The sequence below is a fragment of the Giraffa tippelskirchi genome, chromosome 9 (assembly GCF_054371585.1).
Source record: "Giraffa tippelskirchi isolate mGirTip1 chromosome 9, T2T-mGirTip1v1.2.pri, whole genome shotgun sequence".
NCBI lineage: Eukaryota > Metazoa > Chordata > Mammalia > Artiodactyla > Giraffidae > Giraffa > Giraffa tippelskirchi.
The window spans coordinates 64,050,338-64,077,722 of NC_137283.1; positions in this window are offsets into that span (position 1 = coordinate 64,050,338).

A 27,385-nucleotide genomic window follows, 5' to 3' on the forward strand; every position below is an offset into this window, starting at 1 on the left:
TCGGCCATATCCAGTGGGAAGCTCTGCAATGACAGTGACCATCAGCCAGCCCTGCTTGGAGTTTTCTGAGCTGGGCCTGGTCAGTATGGCTGTTGCTTCTGCCTACTCAAACTTTTGCTCCCAGAACCAACAGAGACGTGTGTCTGCTCAGACACCTACCCGGGAGAATGGAGACCCACCTGAGGGTGTGAGGTCAGCCTGGGCGGCTGGTGTTGCCTGCCCTGTCCTCATCCCACCCAGCCTGCTTTCCCCTGGGATGTGGATACAACCGGCCCACAGACTTCTGACCCCACATCCGCCTCGGTTTGCTTGAGGCAGACACACCCCAAGAAACCCCCATCCACACACACAGGCAAAGGACCGAGTGTTTCCGGGTGGCATGGGAGAGGTGGCCTGGCCCGGCCTGGGGCTCCCTGTGTTACCTTTCTGTTTCTCTGGGCAAAGGGCCAGAGGCCTCTCGGCGGGGGCCCTGAGCCAGCGTCCACAGGGTTCCCACACACTCTGCCTGTGAGCTCTCCTGAGGCCCCGGCCTCTGGGCAGGGGCAAACAGCAGAACATCTTGGCAGCAAGTGATCTGGCTGGGGCTCCTCTCCACTCTGGAGGCCTGGATACCTGTGTTCCGGGTTCTGTTGTTTTATGTTGCCAGGAAGTGACATCATTTCCTGGGGTTTGTGCTGAGGTCCCTTCCCCAAAGCTCCCCAAGAAATCTCTTGGTTTCTGACTGCTGAACACCCCCGAGGCCATGTGCCGGCACACAGACGCCCACACAGCCCACCCTACATCCTTGGGGAGCCCTGGATGCAGCCAGGGCCTGAGCTCGGAGGACCCCGCTGCTCTCAGACCAGACCCCTTTTTCTCATAAGTCATGTGGCCCTGGACAAGCATATGCCCCTCAGGGTTTCCCCAGTCTCTCCATCTGCAGAGTGTGGATCACTCTCCCATCTGCCTCCTAGGTCTGTCGGCCTATGATCACCTCCGTGCCTTTCAACCTTGGGCTGATATGTCTCGGAGCTTGTGCACTGAGACTTCCAAAAGAAGAATTCGATATAGGGCTGACATACCACCGAATGGGGCAGAACATGGCCTGGATGGGTTCTGGACCTAGGAAAAGGCAGTCGTCTCGCCTTCCTGATATTTCAAGATCCCACCCCACCCCCACACTGTGGGAGATCTTGAGGTAAGATTCAGACCTCTCCCCTCCAATATAGAACAACCTTCGTCACCCTCCTGTTCCACTGAGATTCTGGCTCAAGTGTCCCACCTCAGTCTCTAGGGGAGATCAAGGCTTCCCCTATGGTGCCTCCCAGGCTTCTCTCTTTTACTCTCATCCCCTTGGGTCATTTCCCCCCTTGCAGGGTGAATGGGCCTCTCATTGTTTCAAACCTTGAGATTGATTCATGCAAATTCTGTGAAATCTTATCATTTATTTCCTCTCTCCTTTTTCAGTCTCTCTCTCTAGATGTGTCTGTTTCTTATCCTTTCTAAATTCAGTCTATTAATTTTTCCCTCTCTCTCTGTCTCTCTTGTGTATGCATGCCTATGAATATATGTATGCATGTCTATTGTTAGCCTAGGTTTAAGTTTTAGGTTTTAGTTTTCAGTGAGATAAAGGATTGGGATTGGAGTCGCTGTGAGGGGAAGGGATAGGGGTGATGCTCTTGTTTCTGGTTCACTGAGTGATGTGAGTTCTTAGTCTCTTTTTCATATGAACCCCTCCTCATAGACACCACTTGCAAATAGTCTCTCATATTCAGTTTGCTACCTTTTAATTTGTGAATGCGTAGCTTTTTTTTGTTGCAATGCTGTTCAATTGCATAGAAGCCCCTGGTGTTCTTTGGTTTTCTGTTTCCCTTACTTGAAGAGACCCATTTTTGCTTCCCACACCAAATGTTAAGGAGCCTAAGGCACATGCTTATTTCAAGGAGTTTCAAACCTCCCTTGTGGCTCATCCGGTAAAGAGTCCACCTGCAAGGCGGGAGACCTGGGTTCGATTCCCGGGTTGGGAAATCCCCTGGAGAAGGGAAAAGCTACCCGCTCCAGTATTCTGGCCTGGAGAATCCAATGGCCTGTATAGTCCATAGGGTTGCAAAAAGTCAGACAAAACTGAGCGACTTTCACTTTCACTCAGAACTTCTAGCTTTGGGTTGACGTGTTTCACTGATTTTGTGGTGCTATGAGAACAAAAGGCAATGTGATTCTTCAGATGCAGCCATCCAGTTTTGCCATGGCCCTTTCTTGAAGAGGCTTTTGTGTTCCCTTTTGCGTATACTCCCCTCCTTTGTAGTGGGTGAATTGACCATAGAAGCTTGGGTTTATTTCATGGACTCTCAACTCTGTTGTATGGATCTGGATGCGTGTGTATGTTTGTGTGCCCAACACCACACTGTCCAGATGATCCTAGTGTAGCAGTCTAGTTGGCTATCAGGCATCCTGGTAGACCCATATCAGGCCTTCTTTCCTTAGACTGTACAGACAATATAGGCTCCTTTGTGTTTTCATACCCATTTTGGAGTTCCTTGGTTTAGTGCCCTGTGAACATTGCATGGCAACTTGAGAGGAAGAGCACGGACCCTCTGGATTGCCTTCGGGGATTTGACACCATTTTACCAATAGGAATCCTTCCAACCCATGAGCTCAGCTTATTTTCCATCGGATCATGTGGATATCATCTTCTTTCATCCATCTCTTGCAGTTTTCTGAGACCGGGTCCTTCCCTCCTGGGTTAGATGGACTCCTGGGTATTTCCTCCTAGTGTAAGTCATTGTCAATGGGGTTGATACTTTCCTTCTCATTCTAAGAGTTTGTGGTGAGCATTGGAAATGCAAACGATTTCCCCCCCTTCCTCTCTGTCCATCTCTCTGAGCCACCAGGTAGAACAGGCGTAGTCAGGGTCACACGGGGCTCAGGGAGTGCAGCTAGACTGTGTTTCTCAGGCCCTCAGTGCTGGGCATCATTCGGTATACTCTCCATGAACCTTCCTTGGTCTGGTGTCCCTTCAGACCTCTCCCTAGTTTTAATAACCTTGCTTGTGTTCTTTGTCTCTTTGGAGACACATCCTTTATCAGCTGTGTGTTTGCAAGTATTTGTCTGCCAGTGTGTGACGTATCCTTTGCTTTTTTTCGTAAGGTCTTTACCAGAGTGGAGACCTTTGATTTTTCACAGTCCACAGTATTGCCTTTTTGTGCATTGCCTTTCTGTATTGTTTCTGAAGACTCCAAGCTCATGTCTAGCCTCTGCTCGATTTTCTGCTGGATTTGTGAGATGTTTGGCATGGAAAATATGTCTCAGAAAAATTTGAAACGAATTTGGTGTAAGGTGTCAAGTTTCCATCCTCATTCATGTCATCCCCTCTGGTTTTCAATTCATCGCTCCTGAACTCCTTTGGAGACCTTGTGGGAAGTTTGGTTGCCTTTCAGTTTGAATTTCTGCTCTTGAATAGATTCACCCAGTTCTGCCAGCAGGGACACGGTAAAGGGTGAGTGAGGGGCAGCCTGCCCTCCCAGCACTGACCACACTGTGTGGTGAGTGTTGCTCTCCCCTCTGGGAGCCCCAGGCCACAGGCATCCCAGTGAGTAGCCAGCTCTGTTCGCAGCTGAAAGGAGTTAGTCTCTCAGGAGCCTCTGTGAGGTTGCCTTTGGGTCTCCCAGGGTGGGAGTTTACAGTGACAGGACCCATTGCACTGCAAGTGAAGTGAGAACCCATATGACATCCGCCACTGCTCCTAAAGAGATGCACCTGAGGCCCCTTGAAGGTCCCGCACAGAGAGCTCTTTAGTGGACATGCTGGAAACTCTGTTTCCTCGTGGGCTGCCCAGGGCAGGCTCTCACCAGTCCAGACACAGACCGCGGTGATGACCGGCTCTTCTCTCTCCAAAGGGTTTTCATTGGTGTGTACCCTCATCTGAGCAGTCAGGCCATGTGTACTGCCTCTCCTTGCAACTTCTAGGCCAGGGCTCCTAGGCTAGAACTCTCAGGTCTAACTTGTAGAACTAGGCTACACGGGCCAAGTACATTGCCTGTCCTCGCAACTTCACAGCTCTCTTCTCTTCTTTACTGCACATTGATTTTCAAGAGTGTGTTTGGGCCACAAGGATGTTGGGTCTTTCTCTAGCCTTATCTCATGAAGTTGAGACAACCTCATTGTTTCTGGTTGTTCCTGTGCTCTGTTTTTCCCATTCTCTTTCCTGGCTTCTTTTGGTGACTTTGTTTGTGCCTGAGGAAGAGCTCAGCATTTCTCTTCTGCCTGAGACATCACACAACAGTAATGCCCACCTGGAGATTAGTTGCCAAAAGGGCCTCGTTTTGCAGATGACATCTTGAAATCACCTGCACTGCCGTTTCTGATACACAAAGGCTGCCCTAAAGGAAATAAAAAACAAGTCCCAAGTCTAGTCTTAAAATATGTGGGCTGTCTAATGAAACCACCTTTTCTATGATTTCGTTGATAGGCATTAACTGGAGACATCCAGAATATGGGAAGACACTGAGATATGAGAGAATTAAAGGTTGTCAGGGGCAAGGGAGGAACAGGGAGTGCTTGAGGTGAATACAGGATTTGCAGGGGGTGAGGGAGGGTTGGTTGTGGAGAATGAAAGAGTCCCAAACTAGAAAGTGGTGATGGTTGCAGAGGATTGTGAAGGTCCTTAATGCTCCAGAAGTGTACCACCTAACATCAATTTTATTGAGTAAAAATGTAAGGAAAAAATACACCAATCTGTGACAAACAAAATATAAATCAAGAAAATAAAATACAGAAAACCTGAATGAAAAGAAGCTCAGGGGAAGCGAATTCAATCTCCACTGGGTAGAAAGTGAGTTGATGGCATCCACGGGTGGCAGAGAGGGATGGAGGATGCAAAGCCAAACCCTCCCCTGGACACGGTGTTTCCAGAAATGGAAATTTGGAAAGGGCTCTGGGTCTCTGTCCAGAGCAGGGGTCCATTCTCCTTGCAGAGGTGGGTCAATCATCGTGGGCATCTGGGTCTTGGGCAGAAGCCAGGGCAGGCTCTCCCTTCAGAGGTGTTCTCTTATCCCCTGACTCAGGTTCTCCTGCCAAAATCCGAGCACGGGCAGGCAGAAGCTAACATGGAGGTGGAGGTGGAGGTTCTCCCCCGGGGATTGGAGCATTGGTGCCTGGGCCTGAGGGTCCTGCTTGCACAGAGATCTGATCCTCCCAGTGTGCTGGCCAATACCCAGTTGGCCTGGTGTCTATGGGAAGGCATGTCTCAGGTCTCGATCTCCTCTCAGTGGATCCCTGAGTCCTGGACATGTAGCAACCACCTCTGTAGAGACAGGGCTGGGAAGTGGAGCCTGGTTGAACCTGGGGGCTGGTGCTGGAGCTGTGAGAGAAGAAAAGGTTACCCACAGGCCTGCCTTTGCCCTTTGCCTCTCTGGAGACAATTCTACCCTGAGCTTTTGAGACAATTCTCAGCTTAGGAAGTCACAATAGGATGTCGTCCTGCCTGCAGTCCACCAAGCAGAAGGTCTGAGGCCAGCCTTTGCTCCAGGTCCAGCACCAGCTTTGGGGGACTCGTCCTGTGTAGCTCAGGACTCCTTCCCCACACACTCACATGCACCAGCACCTCCTCACCTCTGTGCTCACCGTGCTGGGCTCCTGGTCCTCCTGCTGCCTCAGAGGCAGAGGTTCTCAGTGCTCTGGGTCGGACCCGGGTGTGCTGAGCTCCGTGGCAGCCTGAGACTGGGCCGCCGGGTGTGTCTTGGGTGGTGAAGGGGCAGCAGGCCTTCCCTGCTTCCTCTTCAGTCCCAGTTGGGCTGAACCCTCTGTGGGCTCGCTCACCTGGAGGCGGCACTAGGCCTCAAGGGCGGGGGGTGGTGCTCCGACCCCTCCCTCGGGGAGGTGGATGGGGTGTCCCTCTCATCGGCCATATCCAGTGGGAAGCTCTGCAATGACAGTGACCATCAGCCAGCCCTGCTTGGAGTTTTCTGAGCTGGGCCTGGTCAGTATGGCTGTTGCTTCTGCCTACTCAAACTTTTGCTCCCAGAACCAACAGAGACGTGTGTCTGCTCAGACACCTACCCGGGAGAATGGAGACCCACCTGAGGGTGTGAGGTCAGCCTGGGCGGCTGGTGTTGCCTGCCCTGTCCTCATCCCACCCAGCCTGCTTTCCCCTGGGATGTGGATACAACCGGCCCACAGACTTCTGACCCCACATCCGCCTCGGTTTGCTTGAGGCAGACACACCCCAAGAAACCCCCATCCACACACACAGGCAAAGGACCGAGTGTTTCCGGGTGGCATGGGAGAGGTGGCCTGGCCCGGCCTGGGGCTCCCTGTGTTACCTTTCTGTTTCTCTGGGCAAAGGGCCAGAGGCCTCTCGGCGGGGGCCCTGAGCCAGCGTCCACAGGGTTCCCACACACTCTGCCTGGGAGCGCTCCTGAGGCCCCGGCCTCTGGGCAGGGGCAAACAGCAGAACATCTTGGCAGCAAGTGATCTGGCTGGGGCTCCTCTCCACTCTGGAGGCCTGGATACCTGTGTTCCGGGTTCTGTTGTTTTATGTTGCCAGGAAGTGACATCATTTCCTGGGGTTTGTGCTGAGGTCCCTTCCCCAAAGCTCCCCAAGAAATCTCTTGGTTTCTGACTGCTGAACCCCCCCGAGGCCACGTGCAGGCACAGAGACGCCCACACAGCCCACCCTACATCCTTGGGGAGCCCTGGATGCAGCCAGGGCCTGAGCTCGGAGGACCCCGCTGCTCTCAGACCAGACCCCTTTTTCTCATAAGTCATGTGGCCCTGGACAAGCATATGCCCCTCAGGGTTTCCCCAGTCTCTCCATCTGCAGAGTGTGGATCACTCTCCCATCTGCCTCCTAGGTCTGTCGGCCTATGATCACCTCCGTGCCTTTCAACCTTGGGCTGATATGTCTCGGAGCTTGTGCACTGAGACTTCCAAAAGAAGAATTCGATATAGGGCTGACATACCACCGAATGGGGCAGAACATGGCCTGGATGGGTTCTGGACCTAGGAAAAGGCAGTCGTCTCGCCTTCCTGATATTTCAAGATCCCACCCCACCCCCACACTGTGGGAGATCTTGAGGTAAGATTCAGACCTCTCCCCTCCAATATAGAGCAACCTTCGTCACCCTCCTGTTCCACTGAGATTCTGGCTCAAGTGTCCCACCTCAGTCTCTAGGGGAGATCAAGGCTTCCCCTATGATGCCTCCCAGGCTTCTCTCTTTTACTCTCATCCCCTTGGGTCATTTCCCCCCTTGCAGGGTGAATGGGCCTCTCATTGTTTCAAACCTTGAGATTGATTCATGCAAATTCTGTGAAATCTTATCATTTATTTCCTCTCTCCTTTTTCAGTCTCTCTCTCTAGATGTGTCTGTTTCTTATCCTTTCTAAATTCAGTCTATGAATTTTTCCCTCTCTCTCTGTCTCTCTTGTGTATGCATGCCTATGAATATATGTATGCATGTCTATTGTTAGCCTAGGTTTAAGTTTTAGGTTTTAGTTTTCAGTGAGATAAAGGATTGGGATTGGAGTCGCTGTGAGGGGAAGGGATACGGGTGAAGCTCTTGTTTCTGGTTCACTGAGTGATGTGAGTTCTTAGTCTCTTTTTCATATGAACCCCTCCTCATAGACACCACTTGCAAATAGTCTCTCATATTCAGTTTGCTACCTTTTAATTTGTGAATGCTTAGCTTTTTTTTGTTGCAAAGCTGTTCAATTGCATAGAAGCCCCTGGTGTTCTTTGGTTTTCTGTTTCCCTTACTTGAAGAGACACATTTTTGCTTCCCACACCAAATGTTAAGGAGCCTAAGGCACATGCTTATTTCAAGGAGTTTCAAACCTCCCTTGTGGCTCATCCGGTAAAGAGTCCACCTGCAAGGCGGGAGACCTGGGTTCGATTCCCGGGTTGGGAAATCCCCTGGAGAAGGGAAAAGCTACCCGCTCCAGTATTCTGGCCTGGAGAATCCAATGGCCTGTATAGTCCATAGGGTTGCAAAAAGTCAGACAAAACTGAGCGACTTTCACTTTCACTCAGAACTTCTAGCTTTGGGTTGACGTGTTTCACTGATTTTGTGGTGCTATGAGAACAAAAGGCAATGTGATTCTTCAGATGCAGCCATCCAGTTTTGCCATGGCCCTTTCTTGAAGAGGCTTTTGTGTTCCCTTTTGCGTATACTCCCCTCCTTTGTAGTGGGTGAATTGACCATAGAAGCTTGGGTTTATTTCTTGGACTCTCAACTCTGTTGTATGGATCTGGATGCGTGTGTATGTTTGTGTGCCCAACACCACACTGTCCAGATGATCCTAGTGTAGCAGTCTAGTTGGCTATCAGGCATCCTGGTAGACCCATATCAGGCCTTCTTTCCTTAGACTGTACAGACAATATAGGCTCCTTTGTGTTTTCATACCCATTTTGGAGTTCCTTGGTTTAGTGCCCTGTGAACATTGCATGGCAACTTGAGAGGAAGAGCACGGACCCTCTGGATTGCCTTCGGGGATGTGACACCATTTTACCAATAGGAATCCTTCCAACCCATGAGCTCAGCTTATTTTCCATCGGATCATGTGGATATCATCTTCTTTCATCCATCTCTTGCAGTTTTCTGAGACCGGGTCCTTCCCTCCTGGGTTAGATGGACTCCTGGGTATTTCCTCCTAGTGTAAGTCATTGTCAATGGGGTTGATACTTTCCTTCTCATTCTAAGAGTTTGTGGTGAGCATTGGAAATGCAAACGATTTTCCCCCCTTCCTCTCTGTCCATCTCTCTGAGCCACCAGGTAGAACAGGCGTAGTCAGGGTCACACGGGGCTCAGGGAGTGCAGCTAGACTGTGTTTCTCAGGCCCTCAGTGCTGGGCATCATTCGGTATACTCTCCATGAACCTTCCTTGGTCTGGTGTCCCTTCAGACCTCTCCCTAGTTTTAATAACCTTGCTTGTGTTCTTTGTCTCTTTGGAGACACATCCTTTATCAGCTGTGTGTTTGCAAGTATTTGTCTGCCAGTGTGTGACGTATCCTTTGCTTTTTCTCGTAAGGTCTTTACCAGAGTGGAGACCTTTGATTTTGCACAGTCCACAGTATTGCCTTTTTGTGCATTGCCTTTCTGTATTGTTTCTGAAGACTCCAAGCTCATGTCTAGCCTCTGCTCGATTTTCTGCTGGATTTGTGAGATGTTTGGCATGGAAAATATGTCTCAGAAAAATTTGAAACGAATTTGGTGTAAGGTGTCAAGTTTCCATCCTCATTCATGTCATCCCCTCTGGTTTTCAATTCATCGCTCCTGAACTCCTTTGGAGACCTTGTGGGAAGTTTGGTTGCCTTTCAGTTTGAATTTCTGCTCTTGAATAGATTCACCCAGTTCTGCCAGCAGGGACACGGTAAAGGGTGAGTGAGGGGCAGCCTGCCCTCCCAGCACTGACCACACTGTGTGGTGAGTGTTGCTCTCCCCTCTGGGAGCCCCAGGCCACAGGCATCCCAGTGAGTAGCCAGCTCTGTTCGCAGCTGAAAGGAGTTAGTCTCTCAGGAGCCTCTGTGAGGTTGCCTTTGGGTCTCCCAGGGTGGGAGTTTACAGTGACAGGACCCATTGCACTGCAAGTGAAGTGAGAACCCATATGACATCCGCCACTGCTCCTAAAGAGATGCACCTGAGGCCCCTTGAAGGTCCTGCACAGAGAGCTCTTTAGTGGACATGCTGGAAACTCTGTTTCCTCGTGGGCTGCCCAGGGCAGGCTCTCACCAGTCCAGACACAGACCACGGTGATGACCGGCTCTGCTCTCTCCAAAGGGTTTTCATTGGTGTGTACCCTCATCTGAGCAGTCAGGCCATGTGTACTGCCTCTCCTTGCAACTTCTAGGCCAGGGCTCCTAGGCTAGAACTCTCAGGTCTAACTTGCAGAACTAGGCTACACGGGCCAAGTGCATTGCCTGTCCTCGCAACTTCACAGCTCTCTTCTCTTCTTTACTGCACATTGATTTTCAAGAGTGTGTTTGGGCCACAAGGATGTTGGGTCTTTCTCTAGCCTTATCTCATGAAGTTGAGACAACCTCATTGTTTCTGGTTGTTCCTGTGCTCTGTTTTTCCCATTCTCTTTCCTGGCTTCTTTTGGTGACTTTGTTTGTGCCTGAGGAAGAGCTCAGCATTTCTCTTCTGCCTGAGACATCACACAACAGTAATGCCCACCTGGAGATTAGTTGCCAAAAGGGCCTCGTTTTGCAGATGACATCTTGAAATCACCTGCACTGCCGTTTCTGATACACAAAGGCTGCCCTAAAGGAAATAAAAAACAAGTCCCAAGTCTAGTCTTAAAATATGTGGGCTGTCTAATGAAACGACCTTTTCTATGATTTCATTGATAGGCATTAACTGGAGACATCCAGAATATGGGAAGACACTGAGATATGAGAGAATTAAAGGTTGTCAGGGGCAAGGGAGGAACAGGGAGTGCTTGAGGTGAATACAGGATTTGCAGGGGGTGAGGGAGGGTTGGTTGTGGAGAATGAAAGAGTCCCAAACTAGAAAGTGGTGATGGTTGCAGAGGATTGTGAAGGTCCTTAATGCTCCAGAAGTGTACCACCTAACATCAATTTTATTGATTAAAAATGTAAGGAAAAAATACACCAATCTGTGACAAACAAAATATAAATCAAGAAAATAAAATACAGAAAACCTGAATGAAAAGAAGCTCAGGGGAAGCGAATTCAATCTCCACTGGGTAGAAAGTGAGTTGATGGCATCCACGGGTGGCAGAGAGGGATGGAGGATGCAAAGCCAAACCCTCCCCTGGACACGGTGTTTCCAGAAATGGAAATTTGGAAAGGGCTCTGGGTCTCTGTCCAGAGCAGGGGTCCATTCTCCTTGCAGAGGTGGGTCAATCATCGTGGGCATCTGGGTCTTGGGCAGAAGCCAGGGCAGGCTCTCCCTTCAGAGGTGTTCTCTTATCCCCTGACTCAGGTTCTCCTGCCAAAATCCGAGCACGGGCAGGCAGAAGCGAACATGTAGGTGGAGGTGGAGGTTCTCCCCCGGGGATTGGAGCATTGGTGCCTGGGCCTGAGGGTCCTGCTTGCACAGAGATCTGATCCTCCCAGTGTGCCGGCCAATACCCAGTTGGCCTGGTGTCTATGGGAAGGCATGTCTCAGGTCTCGATCTCCTCTCAGTGGATCCCTGAGTCCTGGACATGTAGCAACCACCTCTGTAGAGACAGGGCTGGGAAGTGGAGCCTGGTTGAACCTGGGGGCTGGTGCTGGAGCTGTGAGAGAAGAAAAGGTTACCCACAGGCCTGCCTTTGCCCTTTGCCTCTCTGGAGACAATTCTACCCTGAGCTTTTGAGACAATTCTCAGTTTAGGAAGTCACAATAGGATGTCGTCCTGCCTGCAGTCCACCAAGCAGAAGGTCTGAGGCCAGCCTTTGCTCCAGGTCCAGCACCAGCTTTGGGGGACTCCTCCTGTGTAGCTCAGGACTCCTTCCCCACACACTCACATGCACCAGCACCTCCTCACCTCTGTGCTCACCGTGCTGGGCTCCTGGTCCTCCTGCTGCCTCAGAGGCAGAGGTTCTCAGTGCTCTGGGTCGGACCCGGGTGTGCTGAGCTCCGTGGCAGCCTGAGACTGGGCCGCCGGGTGTGTCTTGGGTGGTGAAGGGGCAGCAGGCCTTCCCTGCTTCCTCTTCAGTCCCAGTTGGGCTGAACCCTCTGTGGGCTCGCTCACCTGGAGGCGGCACTAGGCCTCAAGGGCGGGGGGTGGTGCTCCGACCCCTCCCTCGGGGAGGTGGATGGGGTGTCCCTCTCATCGGCCATATCCAGTGGGAAGCTCTGCAATGACAGTGACCATCAGCCAGCCCTGCTTGGAGTTTTCTGAGCTGGGCCTGGTCAGTATGGCTGTTGCTTCTGCCTACTCAAACTTTTGCTCCCAGAACCAACAGAGACGTGTGTCTGCTCAGACACCTACCCGGGAGAATGGAGACCCACCTGAGGGTGTGAGGTCAGCCTGGGCGGCTGGTGTTGCCTGCCCTGTCCTCATCCCACCCAGCCTGCTTTCCCCTGGGATGTGGATACAACCGGCCCACAGACTTCTGACCCCACATCCGCCTCGGTTTGCTTGAGGCAGACACACCCCAAGAAACCCCCATCCACACACACAGGCAAAGGACCGAGTGTTTCCGGGTGGCATGGGAGAGGTGGCCTGGCCCGGCCTGGGGCTCCCTGTGTTACCTTTCTGTTTCTCTGGGCAAAGGGCCAGAGGCCTCTCGGCGGGGGCCCTGAGCCAGCGTCCACAGGGTTCCCACACACTCTGCCTGTGAGCTCTCCTGAGGCCCCGGCCTCTGGGCAGGGGCAAACAGCAGAACATCTTGGCAGCAAGTGATCTGGCTGGGGCTCCTCTCCACTCTGGAGGCCTGGATACCTGTGTTCCGGGTTCTGTTGTTTTATGTTGCCAGGAAGTGACATCATTTCCTGGGGTTTGTGCTGAGGTCCCTTCCCCAAAGCTCCCCAAGAAATCTCTTGGTTTCTGACTGCTGAACCCCCCCGAGGCCATGTGCAGGCACAGAGACGCCCACACAGCCCACCCTACATCCTTGGGGAGCCCTGGATGCAGCCAGGGCCTGAGCTCGGAGGACCCCGCTGCTCTCAGACCAGACCCCTTTTTCTCATAAGTCATGTGGCCCTGGACAAGCATATGCCCCTCAGGGTTTCCCCAGTCTCTCCATCTGCGGAGTGTGGATCACTCTCCCATCTGCCTCCTAGGTCTGTCGGCCTATGATCACCTCCGTGCCTTTCAACCTTGGGCTGATATGTCTCGGAGCTTGTGCACTGAGACTTCCAAAAGAAGAATTCGATATAGGGCTGACATACCACCGAATGGGGCAGAACATGGCCTGGATGGGTTCTGGACCTAGGAAAAGGCAGTCGTCTCGCCTTCCTGATATTTCAAGATCCCACCCCACCCCCACACTGTGGGAGATCTTGAGGTAAGATTCAGACCTCTCCCCTCCAATATAGAACAACCTTCGTCACCCTCCTGTTCCACTGAGATTCTGGCTCAAGTGTCCCACCTCAGTCTCTAGGGGAGATCAAGGCTTCCCCTATGATGCCTCCCAGGCTTCTCTCTTTTACTCTCATCCCCTTGGGTCATTTCCCCCCTTGCAGGGTGAATGGGCCTCTCATTGTTTCAAACCTTGAGATTGATTCATGCAAATTCTGTGAAATCTTATCATTTATTTCCTCTCTCCTTTTTCAGTCTCTCTCTCTAGATGTGTCTGTTTCTTATCCTTTCTAAATTCAGTCTATGAATTTTTCCCTCTCTCCCTGTCTCTCTTGTGTATGCATGCCTATGAATATATGTATGCATGTCTATTGTTAGCCTAGGTTTAAGTTTTAGGTTTTAGTTTTCAGTGAGATAAAGGATTGGGATTGGAGTCGCTGTGAGGGGAAGGGATACGGGTGAAGCTCTTGTTTCTGGTTCACTGAGTGATGTGAGTTCTTAGTCTCTTTTTCATATGAACCCCTCCTCATAGACACCACTTGCAAATAGTCTCTCATATTCAGTTTGCTACCTTTTAATTTGTGAATGCTTAGCTTTTTTTTGTTGCAAAGCTGTTCAATTGCATAGAAGCCCCTGGTGTTCTTTGGTTTTCTGTTTCCCTTACTTGAAGAGACACATTTTTGCTTCCCACACCAAATGTTAAGGAGCCTAAGGCACATGCTTATTTCAAGGAGTTTCAAACCTCCCTTGTGGCTCATCCGGTAAAGAGTCCACCTGCAAGGCGGGAGACCTGGGTTCGATTCCCGGGTTGGGAAATCCCCTGGAGAAGGGAAAAGCTACCCGCTCCAGTATTCTGGCCTGGAGAATCCAATGGCCTGTATAGTCCATAGGGTTGCAAAAAGTCAGACAAAACTGAGCGACTTTCACTTTCACTCAGAACTTCTAGCTTTGGGTTGACGTGTTTCACTGATTTTGTGGTGCTATGAGAACAAAAGGCAATGTGATTCTTCAGATGCAGCCATCCAGTTTTGCCATGGCCCTTTCTTGAAGAGGCTTTTGTGTTCCCTTTTGCGTATACTCCCCTCCTTTGTAGTGGGTGAATTGACCATAGAAGCTTGGGTTTATTTCTTGGACTCTCAACTCTGTTGTATGGATCTGGATGCGTGTGTATGTTTGTGTGCCCAACACCACACTGTCCAGATGATCCTAGTGTAGCAGTCTAGTTGGCTATCAGGCATCCTGGTAGACCCATATCAGGCCTTCTTTCCTTAGACTGTACAGACAATATAGGCTCCTTTGTGTTTTCATACCCATTTTGGAGTTCCTTGGTTTAGTGCCCTGTGAACATTGCATGGCAACTTGAGAGGAAGAGCACGGACCCTCTGGATTGCCTTCGGGGATGTGACACCATTTTACCAATAGGAATCCTTCCAACCCATGAGCTCAGCTTATTTTCCATCGGATCATGTGGATATCATCTTCTTTCATCCATCTCTTGCAGTTTTCTGAGACCGGGTCCTTCCCTCCTGGGTTAGATGGACTCCTGGGTATTTCCTCCTAGTGTAAGTCATTGTCAATGGGGTTGATACTTTCCTTCTCATTCTAAGAGTTTGTGGTGAGCATTGGAAATGCAAACGATTTTCCCCCCTTCCTCTCTGTCCATCTCTCTGAGCCACCAGGTAGAACAGGCGTAGTCAGGGTCACACGGGGCTCAGGGAGTGCAGCTAGACTGTGTTTCTCAGGCCCTCAGTGCTGGGCATCATTCGGTATACTCTCCATGAACCTTCCTTGGTCTGGTGTCCCTTCAGACCTCTCCCTAGTTTTAATAACCTTGCTTGTGTTCTTTGTCTCTTTGGAGACACATCCTTTATCAGCTGTGTGTTTGCAAGTATTTGTCTGCCAGTGTGTGACGTATCCTTTGCTTTTTCTCGTAAGGTCTTTACCAGAGTGGAGACCTTTGATTTTGCACAGTCCACAGTATTGCCTTTTTGTGCATTGCCTTTCTGTATTGTTTCTGAAGACTCCAAGCTCATGTCTAGCCTCTGCTCGATTTTCTGCTGGATTTGTGAGATGTTTGGCATGGAAAATATGTCTCAGAAAAATTTGAAACGAATTTGGTGTAAGGTGTCAAGTTTCCATCCTCATTCATGTCATCCCCTCTGGTTTTCAATTCATCGCTCCTGAACTCCTTTGGAGACCTTGTGGGAAGTTTGGTTGCCTTTCAGTTTGAATTTCTGCTCTTGAATAGATTCACCCAGTTCTGCCAGCAGGGACACGGTAAAGGGTGAGTGAGGGGCAGCCTGCCCTCCCAGCACTGACCACACTGTGTGGTGAGTGTTGCTCTCCCCTCTGGGAGCCCCAGGCCACAGGCATCCCAGTGAGTAGCCAGCTCTGTTCGCAGCTGAAAGGAGTTAGTCTCTCAGGAGCCTCTGTGAGGTTGCCTTTGGGTCTCCAAGGGTGGGAGTTTACAGTGACAGGACCCATTGCACTGCAAGTGAAGTGAGAACCCATATGACATCCGCCACTGCTCCTAAAGAGATGCACCTGAGGCCCCTTGAAGGTCCCGCACAGAGAGCTCTTTAGTGGACATGCTGGAAACTCTGTTTCCTCGTGGGCTGCCCAGGGCAGGCTCTCACCAGTCCAGACACAGACCACGGTGATGACCGGCTCTGCTCTCTCCAAAGGGTTTTCATTGGTGTGTACCCTCATCTGAGCAGTCAGGCCATGTGTACTGCCTCTCCTTGCAACTTCTAGGCCAGGGCTCCTAGGCTAGAACTCTCAGGTCTAACTTGTAGAACTAGGCTACACGGGCCAAGTGCATTGCCTGTCCTCGCAACTTCACAGCTCTCTTCTCTTCTTTACTGCACATTGATTTTCAAGAGTGTGTTTGGGCCACAAGGATGTTGGGTCTTTCTCTAGCCTTATCTCATGAAGTTGAGACAACCTCATTGTTTCTGGTTGTTCCTGTGCTCTGTTTTTCCCATTCTCTTTCCTGGCTTCTTTTGGTGACTTTGTTTGTGCCTGAGGAAGAGCTCAGCATTTCTCTTCTGCCTGAGACATCACACAACAGTAATGCCCACCTGGAGATTAGTTGCCAAAAGGGCCTCGTTTTGCAGATGACATCTTGAAATCACCTGCACTGCCGTTTCTGATACACAAAGGCTGCCCTAAAGGAAATAAAAAACAAGTCCCAAGTCTAGTCTTAAAATATGTGGGCTGTCTAATGAAACCACCTTTTCTATGATTTCGTTGATAGGCATTAACTGGAGACATCCAGAATATGGGAAGACACTGAGATATGAGAGAATTAAAGGTTGTCAGGGGCAAGGGAGGAACAGGGAGTGCTTGAGGTGAATACAGGATTTGCAGGGGGTGAGGGAGGGTTGGTTGTGGAGAATGAAAGAGTCCCAAACTAGAAAGTGGTGATGGTTGCAGAGGATTGTGAAGGTCCTTAATGCTCCAGAAGTGTACCACCTAACATCAATTTTATTGAGTAAAAATGTAAGGAAAAAATACACCAATCTGTGACAAACAAAATATAAATCAAGAAAATAAAATACAGAAAACCTGAATGAAAAGAAGCTCAGGGGAAGCGAATTCAATCTCCACTGGGTAGAAAGTGAGTTGATGGCATCCACGGGTGGCAGAGAGGGATGGAGGATGCAAAGCCAAACCCTCCCCTGGACACGGTGTTTCCAGAAATGGAAATTTGGAAAGGGCTCTGGGTCTCTGTCCAGAGCAGGGGTCCATTCTCCTTGCAGAGGTGGGTCAATCATCGTGGGCATCTGGGTCTTGGGCAGAAGCCAGGGCAGGCTCTCCCTTCAGAGGTGTTCTCTTATCCCCTGACTCAGGTTCTCCTGCCAAAATCCGAGCACGGGCAGGCAGAAGCGAACATGTAGGTGGAGGTGGAGGTTCTCCCCCGGGGATTGGAGCATTGGTGCCTGGGCCTGAGGGTCCTGCTTGCACAGAGATCTGATCCTCCCAGTGTGCCGGCCAATACCCAGTTGGCCTGGTGTCTATGGGAAGGCATGTCTCAGGTCTCGATCTCCTCTCAGTGGATCCCTGAGTCCTGGACATGTAGCAACCACCTCTGTAGAGACAGGGCTGGGAAGTGGAGCCTGGTTGAACCTGGGGGCTGGTGCTGGAGCTGTGAGAGAAGAAAAGGTTACCCACAGGCCTGCCTTTGCCCTTTGCCTCTCTGGAGACAATTCTACCCTGAGCTTTTGAGACAATTCTCAGTTTAGGAAGTCACAATAGGATGTCGTCCTGCCTGCAGTCCACCAAGCAGAAGGTCTGAGGCCAGCCTTTGCTCCAGGTCCAGCACCAGCTTTGGGGGACTCCTCCTGTGTAGCTCAGGACTCCTTCCCCACACACTCACATGCACCAGCACCTCCTCACCTCTGTGCTCACCGTGCTGGGCTCCTGGTCCTCCTGCTGCCTCAGAGGCAGAGGTTCTCAGTGCTCTGGGTCGGACCCGGGTGTGCTGAGCTCCGTGGCAGCCTGAGACTGGGCCGCCGGTTGTGTCTTGGGTGGTGAAGGGGCAGCAGGCCTTCCCTGCTTCCTCTTCAGTCCCAGTTGGGCTGAACCCTCTGTGGGCTCGCTCACCTGGAGGCGGCACTAGGCCTCAAGGGCGGGGGGTGGTGCTCCGACCCCTCCCTCGGGGAGGTGGATGGGGTGTCCCTCTCATCGGCCATATCCAGTGGGAAGCTCTGCAATGACAGTGACCATCAGCCAGCCCTGCTTGGAGTTTTCTGAGCTGGGCCTGGTCAGTATGGCTGTTGCTTCTGCCTACTCAAACTTTTGCTCCCAGAACCAACAGAGACGTGTGTCTGCTCAGACACCTACCCGGGAGAATGGAGACCCACCTGAGGGTGTGAGGTCAGCCTGGGCGGCTGGTGTTGCCTGCCCTGTCCTCATCCCACCCAGCCTGCTTTCCCCTGGGATGTGGATACAACCGGCCCACAGACTTCTGACCCCACATCCGCCTCGGTTTGCTTGAGGCAGACACACCCCAAGAAACCCCCATCCACACACACAGGCAAAGGACCGAGTGTTTCCGGGTGGCATGGGAGAGGTGGCCTGGCCCGGCCTGGGGCTCCCTGTGTTACCTTTCTGTTTCTCTGGGCAAAGGGCCAGAGGCCTCTCGGCGGGGGCCCTGAGCCAGCGTCCACAGGGTTCCCACACACTCTGCCTGTGAGCTCTCCTGAGGCCCCGGCCTCTGGGCAGGGGCAAACAGCAGAACATCTTGGCAGCAAGTGATCTGGCTGGGGCTCCTCTCCACTCTGGAGGCCTGGATACCTGTGTTCCGGGTTCTGTTGTTTTATGTTGCCAGGAAGTGACATCATTTCCTGGGGTTTGTGCTGAGGTCCCTTCCCCAAAGCTCCCCAAGAAATCTCTTGGTTTCTGACTGCTGAACCCCCCCGAGGCCATGTGCCGGCACACAGACGCCCACACAGCCCACCCTACATCCTTGGGGAGCCCTGGATGCAGCCAGGGCCTGAGCTCGGAGGACCCCGCTGCTCTCAGACCAGACCCCTTTTTCTCATAAGTCATGTGGCCCTGGACAAGCATATGCCCCTCAGGGTTTCCCCAGTCTCTCCATCTGCAGAGTGTGGATCACTCTCCCATCTGCCTCCTAGGTCTGTCGGCCTATGATCACCTCCGTGCCTTTCAACCTTGGGCTGATATGTCTCGGAGCTTGTGCACTGAGACTTCCAAAAGAAGAATTCGATATAGGGCTGACATACCACCGAATGGGGCAGAACATGGCCTGGATGGGTTCTGGACCTAGGAAAAGGCAGTCGTCTCGCCTTCCTGATATTTCAAGATCCCACCCCACCCCCACACTGTGGGAGATCTTGAGGTAAGATTCAGACCTCTCCCCTCCAATATAGAACAACCTTCGTCACCCTCCTGTTCCACTGAGATTCTGGCTCAAGTGTCCCACCTCAGTCTCTAGGGGAGATCAAGGCTTCCCCTATGGTGCCTCCCAGGCTTCTCTCTTTTACTCTCATCCCCTTGGGTCATTTCCCCCCTTGCAGGGTGAATGGGCCTCTCATTGTTTCAAACCTTGAGATTGATTCATGCAAATTCTGTGAAATCTTATCATTTATTTCCTCTCTCCTTTTTCAGTCTCTCTCTCTAGATGTGTCTGTTTCTTATCCTTTCTAAATTCAGTCTATTAATTTTTCCCTCTCTCTCTGTCTCTCTTGTGTATGCATGCCTATGAATATATGTATGCATGTCTATTGTTAGCCTAGGTTTAAGTTTTAGGTTTTAGTTTTCAGTGAGATAAAGGATTGGGATTGGAGTCGCTGTGAGGGGAAGGGATAGGGGTGATGCTCTTGTTTCTGGTTCACTGAGTGATGTGAGTTCTTAGTCTCTTTTTCATATGAACCCCTCCTCATAGACACCACTTGCAAATAGTCTCTCATATTCAGTTTGCTACCTTTTAATTTGTGAATGCGTAGCTTTTTTTTGTTGCAATGCTGTTCAATTGCATAGAAGCCCCTGGTGTTCTTTGGTTTTCTGTTTCCCTTACTTGAAGAGACCCATTTTTGCTTCCCACACCAAATGTTAAGGAGCCTAAGGCACATGCTTATTTCAAGGAGTTTCAAACCTCCCTTGTGGCTCATCCGGTAAAGAGTCCACCTGCAAGGCGGGAGACCTGGGTTCGATTCCCGGGTTGGGAAATCCCCTGGAGAAGGGAAAAGCTACCCGCTCCAGTATTCTGGCCTGGAGAATCCAATGGCCTGTATAGTCCATAGGGTTGCAAAAAGTCAGACAAAACTGAGCGACTTTCACTTTCACTCAGAACTTCTAGCTTTGGGTTGACGTGTTTCACTGATTTTGTGGTGCTATGAGAACAAAAGGCAATGTGATTCTTCAGATGCAGCCATCCAGTTTTGCCATGGCCCTTTCTTGAAGAGGCTTTTGTGTTCCCTTTTGCGTATACTCCCCTCCTTTGTAGTGGGTGAATTGACCATAGAAGCTTGGGTTTATTTCTTGGACTCTCAACTCTGTTGTATGGATCTGGATGCGTGTGTATGTTTGTGTGCCCAACACCACACTGTCCAGATGATCCTAGTGTAGCAGTCTAGTTGGCTATCAGGCATCCTGGTAGACCCATATCAGGCCTTCTTTCCTTAGACTGTACAGACAATATAGGCTCCTTTGTGTTTTCATACCCATTTTGGAGTTCCTTGGTTTAGTGCCCTGTGAACATTGCATGGCAACTTGAGAGGAAGAGCACGGACCCTCTGGATTGCCTTCGGGGATTTGACACCATTTTACCAATAGGAATCCTTCCAACCCATGAGCTCAGCTTATTTTCCATCGGATCATGTGGATATCATCTTCTTTCATCCATCTCTTGCAGTTTTCTGAGACCGGGTCCTTCCCTCCTGGGTTAGATGGACTCCTGGGTATTTCCTCCTAGTGTAAGTCATTGTCAATGGGGTTGATACTTTCCTTCTCATTCTAAGAGTTTGTGGTGAGCATTGGAAATGCAAACGATTTCCCCCCCTTCCTCTCTGTCCATCTCTCTGAGCCACCAGGTAGAACAGGCGTAGTCAGGGTCACACGGGGCTCAGGGAGTGCAGCTAGACTGTGTTTCTCAGGCCCTCAGTGCTGGGCATCATTCGGTATACTCTCCATGAACCTTCCTTGGTCTGGTGTCCCTTCAGACCTCTCCCTAGTTTTAATAACCTTGCTTGTGTTCTTTGTCTCTTTGGAGACACATCCTTTATCAGCTGTGTGTTTGCAAGTATTTGTCTGCCAGTGTGTGACGTATCCTTTGCTTTTTTTCGTAAGGTCTTTACCAGAGTGGAGACCTTTGATTTTGCACAGTCCACAGTATTGCCTTTTTGTGCATTGCCTTTCTGTATTGTTTCTGAAGACTCCAAGCTCATGTCTAGCCTCTGCTCGATTTTCTGCTGGATTTGTGAGATGTTTGGCATGGAAAATATGTCTCAGAAAAATTTGAAACGAATTTGGTGTAAGGTGTCAAGTTTCCATCCTCATTCATGTCATCCCCTCTGGTTTTCAATTCATCGCTCCTGAACTCCTTTGGAGACCTTGTGGGAAGTTTGGTTGCCTTTCAGTTTGAATTTCTGCTCTTGAATAGATTCACCCAGTTCTGCCAGCAGGGATACGGTAAAGGGTGAGTGAGGGGCAGCCTGCCCTCCCAGCACTGACCACACTGTGTGGTGAGTGTTGCTCTCCCCTCTGGGAGCCCCAGGCCACAGGCATCCCAGTGAGTAGCCAGCTCTGTTCGCAGCTGAAAGGAGTTAGTCTCTCAGGAGCCTCTGTGAGGTTGCCTTTGGGTCTCCCAGGGTGGGAGTTTACAGTGACAGGACCCATTGCACTGCAAGTGAAGTGAGAACCCATATGACATCCGCCACTGCTCCTAAAGAGATGCACCTGAGGCCCCTTGAAGGTCCCGCACAGAGAGCTCTTTAGTGGACATGCTGGAAACTCTGTTTCCTCGTGGGCTGCCCAGGGCAGGCTCTCACCAGTCCAGACACAGACCGCGGTGATGACCGGCTCTGCTCTCTCCAAAGGGTTTTCATTGGTGTGTACCCTCATCTGAGCAGTCAGGCCATGTGTACTGCCTCTCCTTGCAACTTCTAGGCCAGGGCTCCTAGGCTAGAACTCTCAGGTCTAACTTGTAGAACTAGGCTACACGGGCCAAGTGCATTGCCTGTCCTCGCAACTTCACAGCTCTCTTCTCTTCTTTACTGCACATTGATTTTCAAGAGTGTGTTTGGGCCACAAGGATGTTGGGTCTTTCTCTAGCCTTATCTCATGAAGTTGAGACAACCTCATTGTTTCTGGTTGTTCCTGTGCTCTGTTTTTCCCATTCTCTTTCCTGGCTTCTTTTGGTGACTTTGTTTGTGCCTGAGGAAGAGCTCAGCATTTCTCTTCTGCCTGAGACATCACACAACAGTAATGCCCACCTGGAGATTAGTTGCCAAAAGGGCCTCGTTTTGCAGATGACATCTTGAAATCACCTGCACTGCCGTTTCTGATACACAAAGGCTGCCCTAAAGGAAATAAAAAACAAGTCCCAAGTCTAGTCTTAAAATATGTGGGCTGTCTAATGAAACCACCTTTTCTATGATTTCGTTGATAGGCATTAACTGGAGACATCCAGAATATGGGAAGACACTGAGATATGAGAGAATTAAAGGTTGTCAGGGGCAAGGGAGGAACAGGGAGTGCTTGAGGTGAATACAGGATTTGCAGGGGGTGAGGGAGGGTTGGTTGTGGAGAATGAAAGAGTCCCAAACTAGAAAGTGGTGATGGTTGCAGAGGATTGTGAAGGTCCTTAATGCTCCAGAAGTGTACCACCTAACATCAATTTTATTGAGTAAAAATGTAAGGAAAAAATACACCAATCTGTGACAAACAAAATATAAATCAAGAAAATAAAATACAGAAAACCTGAATGAAAAGAAGCTCAGGGGAAGCGAATTCAATCTCCACTGGGTAGAAAGTGAGTTGATGGCATCCACGGGTGGCAGAGAGGGATGGAGGATGCAAAGCCAAACCCTCCCCTGGACACGGTGTTTCCAGAAATGGAAATTTGGAAAGGGCTCTGGGTCTCTGTCCAGAGCAGGGGTCCATTCTCCTTGCAGAGGTGGGTCAATCATCGTGGGCATCTGGGTCTTGGGCAGAAGCCAGGGCAGGCTCTCCCTTCAGAGGTGTTCTCTTATCCCCTGACTCAGGTTCTCCTGCCAAAATCCGAGCACGGGCAGGCAGAAGCGAACATGTAGGTGGAGGTGGAGGTTCTCCCCCGGGGATTGGAGCATTGGTGCCTGGGCCTGAGGGTCCTGCTTGCACAGAGATCTGATCCTCCCAGTGTGCCGGCCAATACCCAGTTGGCCTGGTGTCTATGGGAAGGCATGTCTCAGGTCTCGATCTCCTCTCAGTGGATCCCTGAGTCCTGGACATGTAGCAACCACCTCTGTAGAGACAGGGCTGGGAAGTGGAGCCTGGTTGAACCTGGGGGCTGGTGCTGGAGCTGTGAGAGAAGAAAAGGTTACCCACAGGCCTGCCTTTGCCCTTTGCCTCTCTGGAGACAATTCTACCCTGAGCTTTTGAGACAATTCTCAGTTTAGGAAGTCACAATAGGATGTCGTCCTGCCTGCAGTCCACCAAGCAGAAGGTCTGAGGCCAGCCTTTGCTCCAGGTCCAGCACCAGCTTTGGGGGACTCCTCCTGTGTAGCTCAGGACTCCTTCCCCACACACTCACATGCACCAGCACCTCCTCACCTCTGTGCTCACCGTGCTGGGCTCCTGGTCCTCCTGCTGCCTCAGAGGCAGAGGTTCTCAGTGCTCTGGGTCGGACCCGGGTGTGCTGAGCTCCGTGGCAGCCTGAGACTGGGCCGCCGGGTGTGTCTTGGGTGGTGAAGGGGCAGCAGGCCTTCCCTGCTTCCTCTTCAGTCCCAGTTGGGCTGAACCCTCTGTGGGCTCGCTCACCTGGAGGCGGCACTAGGCCTCAAGGGCGGGGGGTGGTGCTCCGACCCCTCCCTCGGGGAGGTGGATGGGGTGTCCCTCTCATCGGCCATATCCAGTGGGAAGCTCTGCAATGACAGTGACCATCAGCCAGCCCTGCTTGGAGTTTTCTGAGCTGGGCCTGGTCAGTATGGCTGTTGCTTCTGCCTACTCAAACTTTTGCTCCCAGAACCAACAGAGACGTGTGTCTGCTCAGACACCTACCCGGGAGAATGGAGACCCACCTGAGGGTGTGAGGTCAGCCTGGGCGGCTGGTGTTGCCTGCCCTGTCCTCATCCCACCCAGCCTGCTTTCCCCTGGGATGTGGATACAACCGGCCCACAGACTTCTGACCCCACATCCGCCTCGGTTTGCTTGAGGCAGACACACCCCAAGAAACCCCCATCCACACACACAGGCAAAGGACCGAGTGTTTCCGGGTGGCATGGGAGAGGTGGCCTGGCCCGGCCTGGGGCTCCCTGTGTTACCTTTCTGTTTCTCTGGGCAAAGGGCCAGAGGCCTCTCGGCGGGGGCCCTGAGCCAGCGTCCACAGGGTTCCCACACACTCTGCCTGTGAGCTCTCCTGAGGCCCCGGCCTCTGGGCAGGGGCAAACAGCAGAACATCTTGGCAGCAAGTGATCTGGCTGGGGCTCCTCTCCACTCTGGAGGCCTGGATACCTGTGTTCCGGGTTCTGTTGTTTTATGTTGCCAGGAAGTGACATCATTTCCTGGGGTTTGTGCTGAGGTCCCTTCCCCAAAGCTCCCCAAGAAATCTCTTGGTTTCTGACTGCTGAACCCCCCCGAGGCCATGTGCCGGCACACAGACGCCCACACAGCCCACCCTACATCCTTGGGGAGCCCTGGATGCAGCCAGGGCCTGAGCTCGGAGGACCCCGCTGCTCTCAGACCAGACCCCTTTTTCTCATAAGTCATGTGGCCCTGGACAAGCATATGCCCCTCAGGGTTTCCCCAGTCTCTCCATCTGCAGAGTGTGGATCACTCTCCCATCTGCCTCCTAGGTCTGTCGGCCTATGATCACCTCCGTGCCTTTCAACCTTGGGCTGATATGTCTCGGAGCTTGTGCACTGAGACTTCCAAAAGAAGAATTCGATATAGGGCTGACATACCACCGAATGGGGCAGAACATGGCCTGGATGGGTTCTGGACCTAGGAAAAGGCAGTCGTCTCGCCTTCCTGATATTTCAAGATCCCACCCCACCCCCACACTGTGGGAGATCTTGAGGTAAGATTCAGACCTCTCCCCTCCAATATAGAACAACCTTCGTCACCCTCCTGTTCCACTGAGATTCTGGCTCAAGTGTCCCACCTCAGTCTCTAGGGGAGATCAAGGCTTCCCCTATGGTGCCTCCCAGGCTTCTCTCTTTTACTCTCATCCCCTTGGGTCATTTCCCCCCTTGCAGGGTGAATGGGCCTCTCATTGTTTCAAACCTTGAGATTGATTCATGCAAATTCTGTGAAATCTTATCATTTATTTCCTCTCTCCTTTTTCAGTCTCTCTCTCTAGATGTGTCTGTTTCTTATCCTTTCTAAATTCAGTCTATTAATTTTTCCCTCTCTCTCTGTCTCTCTTGTGTATGCATGCCTATGAATATATGTATGCATGTCTATTGTTAGCCTAGGTTTAAGTTTTAGGTTTTAGTTTTCAGTGAGATAAAGGATTGGGATTGGAGTCGCTGTGAGGGGAAGGGATAGGGGTGATGCTCTTGTTTCTGGTTCACTGAGTGATGTGAGTTCTTAGTCTCTTTTTCATATGAACCCCTCCTCATAGACACCACTTGCAAATAGTCTCTCATATTCAGTTTGCTACCTTTTAATTTGTGAATGCGTAGCTTTTTTTTGTTGCAATGCTGTTCAATTGCATAGAAGCCCCTGGTGTTCTTTGGTTTTCTGTTTCCCTTACTTGAAGAGACCCATTTTTGCTTCCCACACCAAATGTTAAGGAGCCTAAGGCACATGCTTATTTCAAGGAGTTTCAAACCTCCCTTGTGGCTCATCCGGTAAAGAGTCCACCTGCAAGGCGGGAGACCTGGGTTCGATTCCCGGGTTGGGAAATCCCCTGGAGAAGGGAAAAGCTACCCGCTCCAGTATTCTGGCCTGGAGAATCCAATGGCCTGTATAGTCCATAGGGTTGCAAAAAGTCAGACAAAACTGAGCGACTTTCACTTTCACTCAGAACTTCTAGCTTTGGGTTGACGTGTTTCACTGATTTTGTGGTGCTATGAGAACAAAAGGCAATGTGATTCTTCAGATGCAGCCATCCAGTTTTGCCATGGCCCTTTCTTGAAGAGGCTTTTGTGTTCCCTTTTGCGTATACTCCCCTCCTTTGTAGTGGGTGAATTGACCATAGAAGCTTGGGTTTATTTCTTGGACTCTCAACTCTGTTGTATGGATCTGGATGCGTGTGTATGTTTGTGTGCCCAACACCACACTGTCCAGATGATCCTAGTGTAGCAGTCTAGTTGGCTATCAGGCATCCTGGTAGACCCATATCAGGCCTTCTTTCCTTAGACTGTACAGACAATATAGGCTCCTTTGTGTTTTCATACCCATTTTGGAGTTCCTTGGTTTAGTGCCCTGTGAACATTGCATGGCAACTTGAGAGGAAGAGCACGGACCCTCTGGATTGCCTTCGGGGATTTGACACCATTTTACCAATAGGAATCCTTCCAACCCATGAGCTCAGCTTATTTTCCATCGGATCATGTGGATATCATCTTCTTTCATCCATCTCTTGCAGTTTTCTGAGACCGGGTCCTTCCCTCCTGGGTTAGATGGACTCCTGGGTATTTCCTCCTAGTGTAAGTCATTGTCAATGGGGTTGATACTTTCCTTCTCATTCTAAGAGTTTGTGGTGAGCATTGGAAATGCAAACGATTTCCCCCCCTTCCTCTCTGTCCATCTCTCTGAGCCACCAGGTAGAACAGGCGTAGTCAGGGTCACACGGGGCTCAGGGAGTGCAGCTAGACTGTGTTTCTCAGGCCCTCAGTGCTGGGCATCATTCGGTATACTCTCCATGAACCTTCCTTGGTCTGGTGTCCCTTCAGACCTCTCCCTAGTTTTAATAACCTTGCTTGTGTTCTTTGTCTCTTTGGAGACACATCCTTTATCAGCTGTGTGTTTGCAAGTATTTGTCTGCCAGTGTGTGACGTATCCTTTGCTTTTTTTCGTAAGGTCTTTACCAGAGTGGAGACCTTTGATTTTGCACAGTCCACAGTATTGCCTTTTTGTGCATTGCCTTTCTGTATTGTTTCTGAAGACTCCAAGCTCATGTCTAGCCTCTGCTCGATTTTCTGCTGGATTTGTGAGATGTTTGGCATGGAAAATATGTCTCAGAAAAATTTGAAACGAATTTGGTGTAAGGTGTCAAGTTTCCATCCTCATTCATGTCATCCCCTCTGGTTTTCAATTCATCGCTCCTGAACTCCTTTGGAGACCTTGTGGGAAGTTTGGTTGCCTTTCAGTTTGAATTTCTGCTCTTGAATAGATTCACCCAGTTCTGCCAGCAGGGACACGGTAAAGGGTGAGTGAGGGGCAGCCTGCCCTCCCAGCACTGACCACACTGTGTGGTGAGTGTTGCTCTCCCCTCTGGGAGCCCCAGGCCACAGGCATCCCAGTGAGTAGCCAGCTCTGTTCGCAGCTGAAAGGAGTTAGTCTCTCAGGAGCCTCTGTGAGGTTGCCTTTGGGTCTCCCAGGGTGGGAGTTTACAGTGACAGGACCCATTGCACTGCAAGTGAAGTGAGAACCCATATGACATCCGCCACTGCTCCTAAAGAGATGCACCTGAGGCCCCTTGAAGGTCCCGCACAGAGAGCTCTTTAGTGGACATGCTGGAAACTCTGTTTCCTCGTGGGCTGCCCAGGGCAGGCTCTCACCAGTCCAGACACAGACCGCGGTGATGACCGGCTCTGCTCTCTCCAAAGGG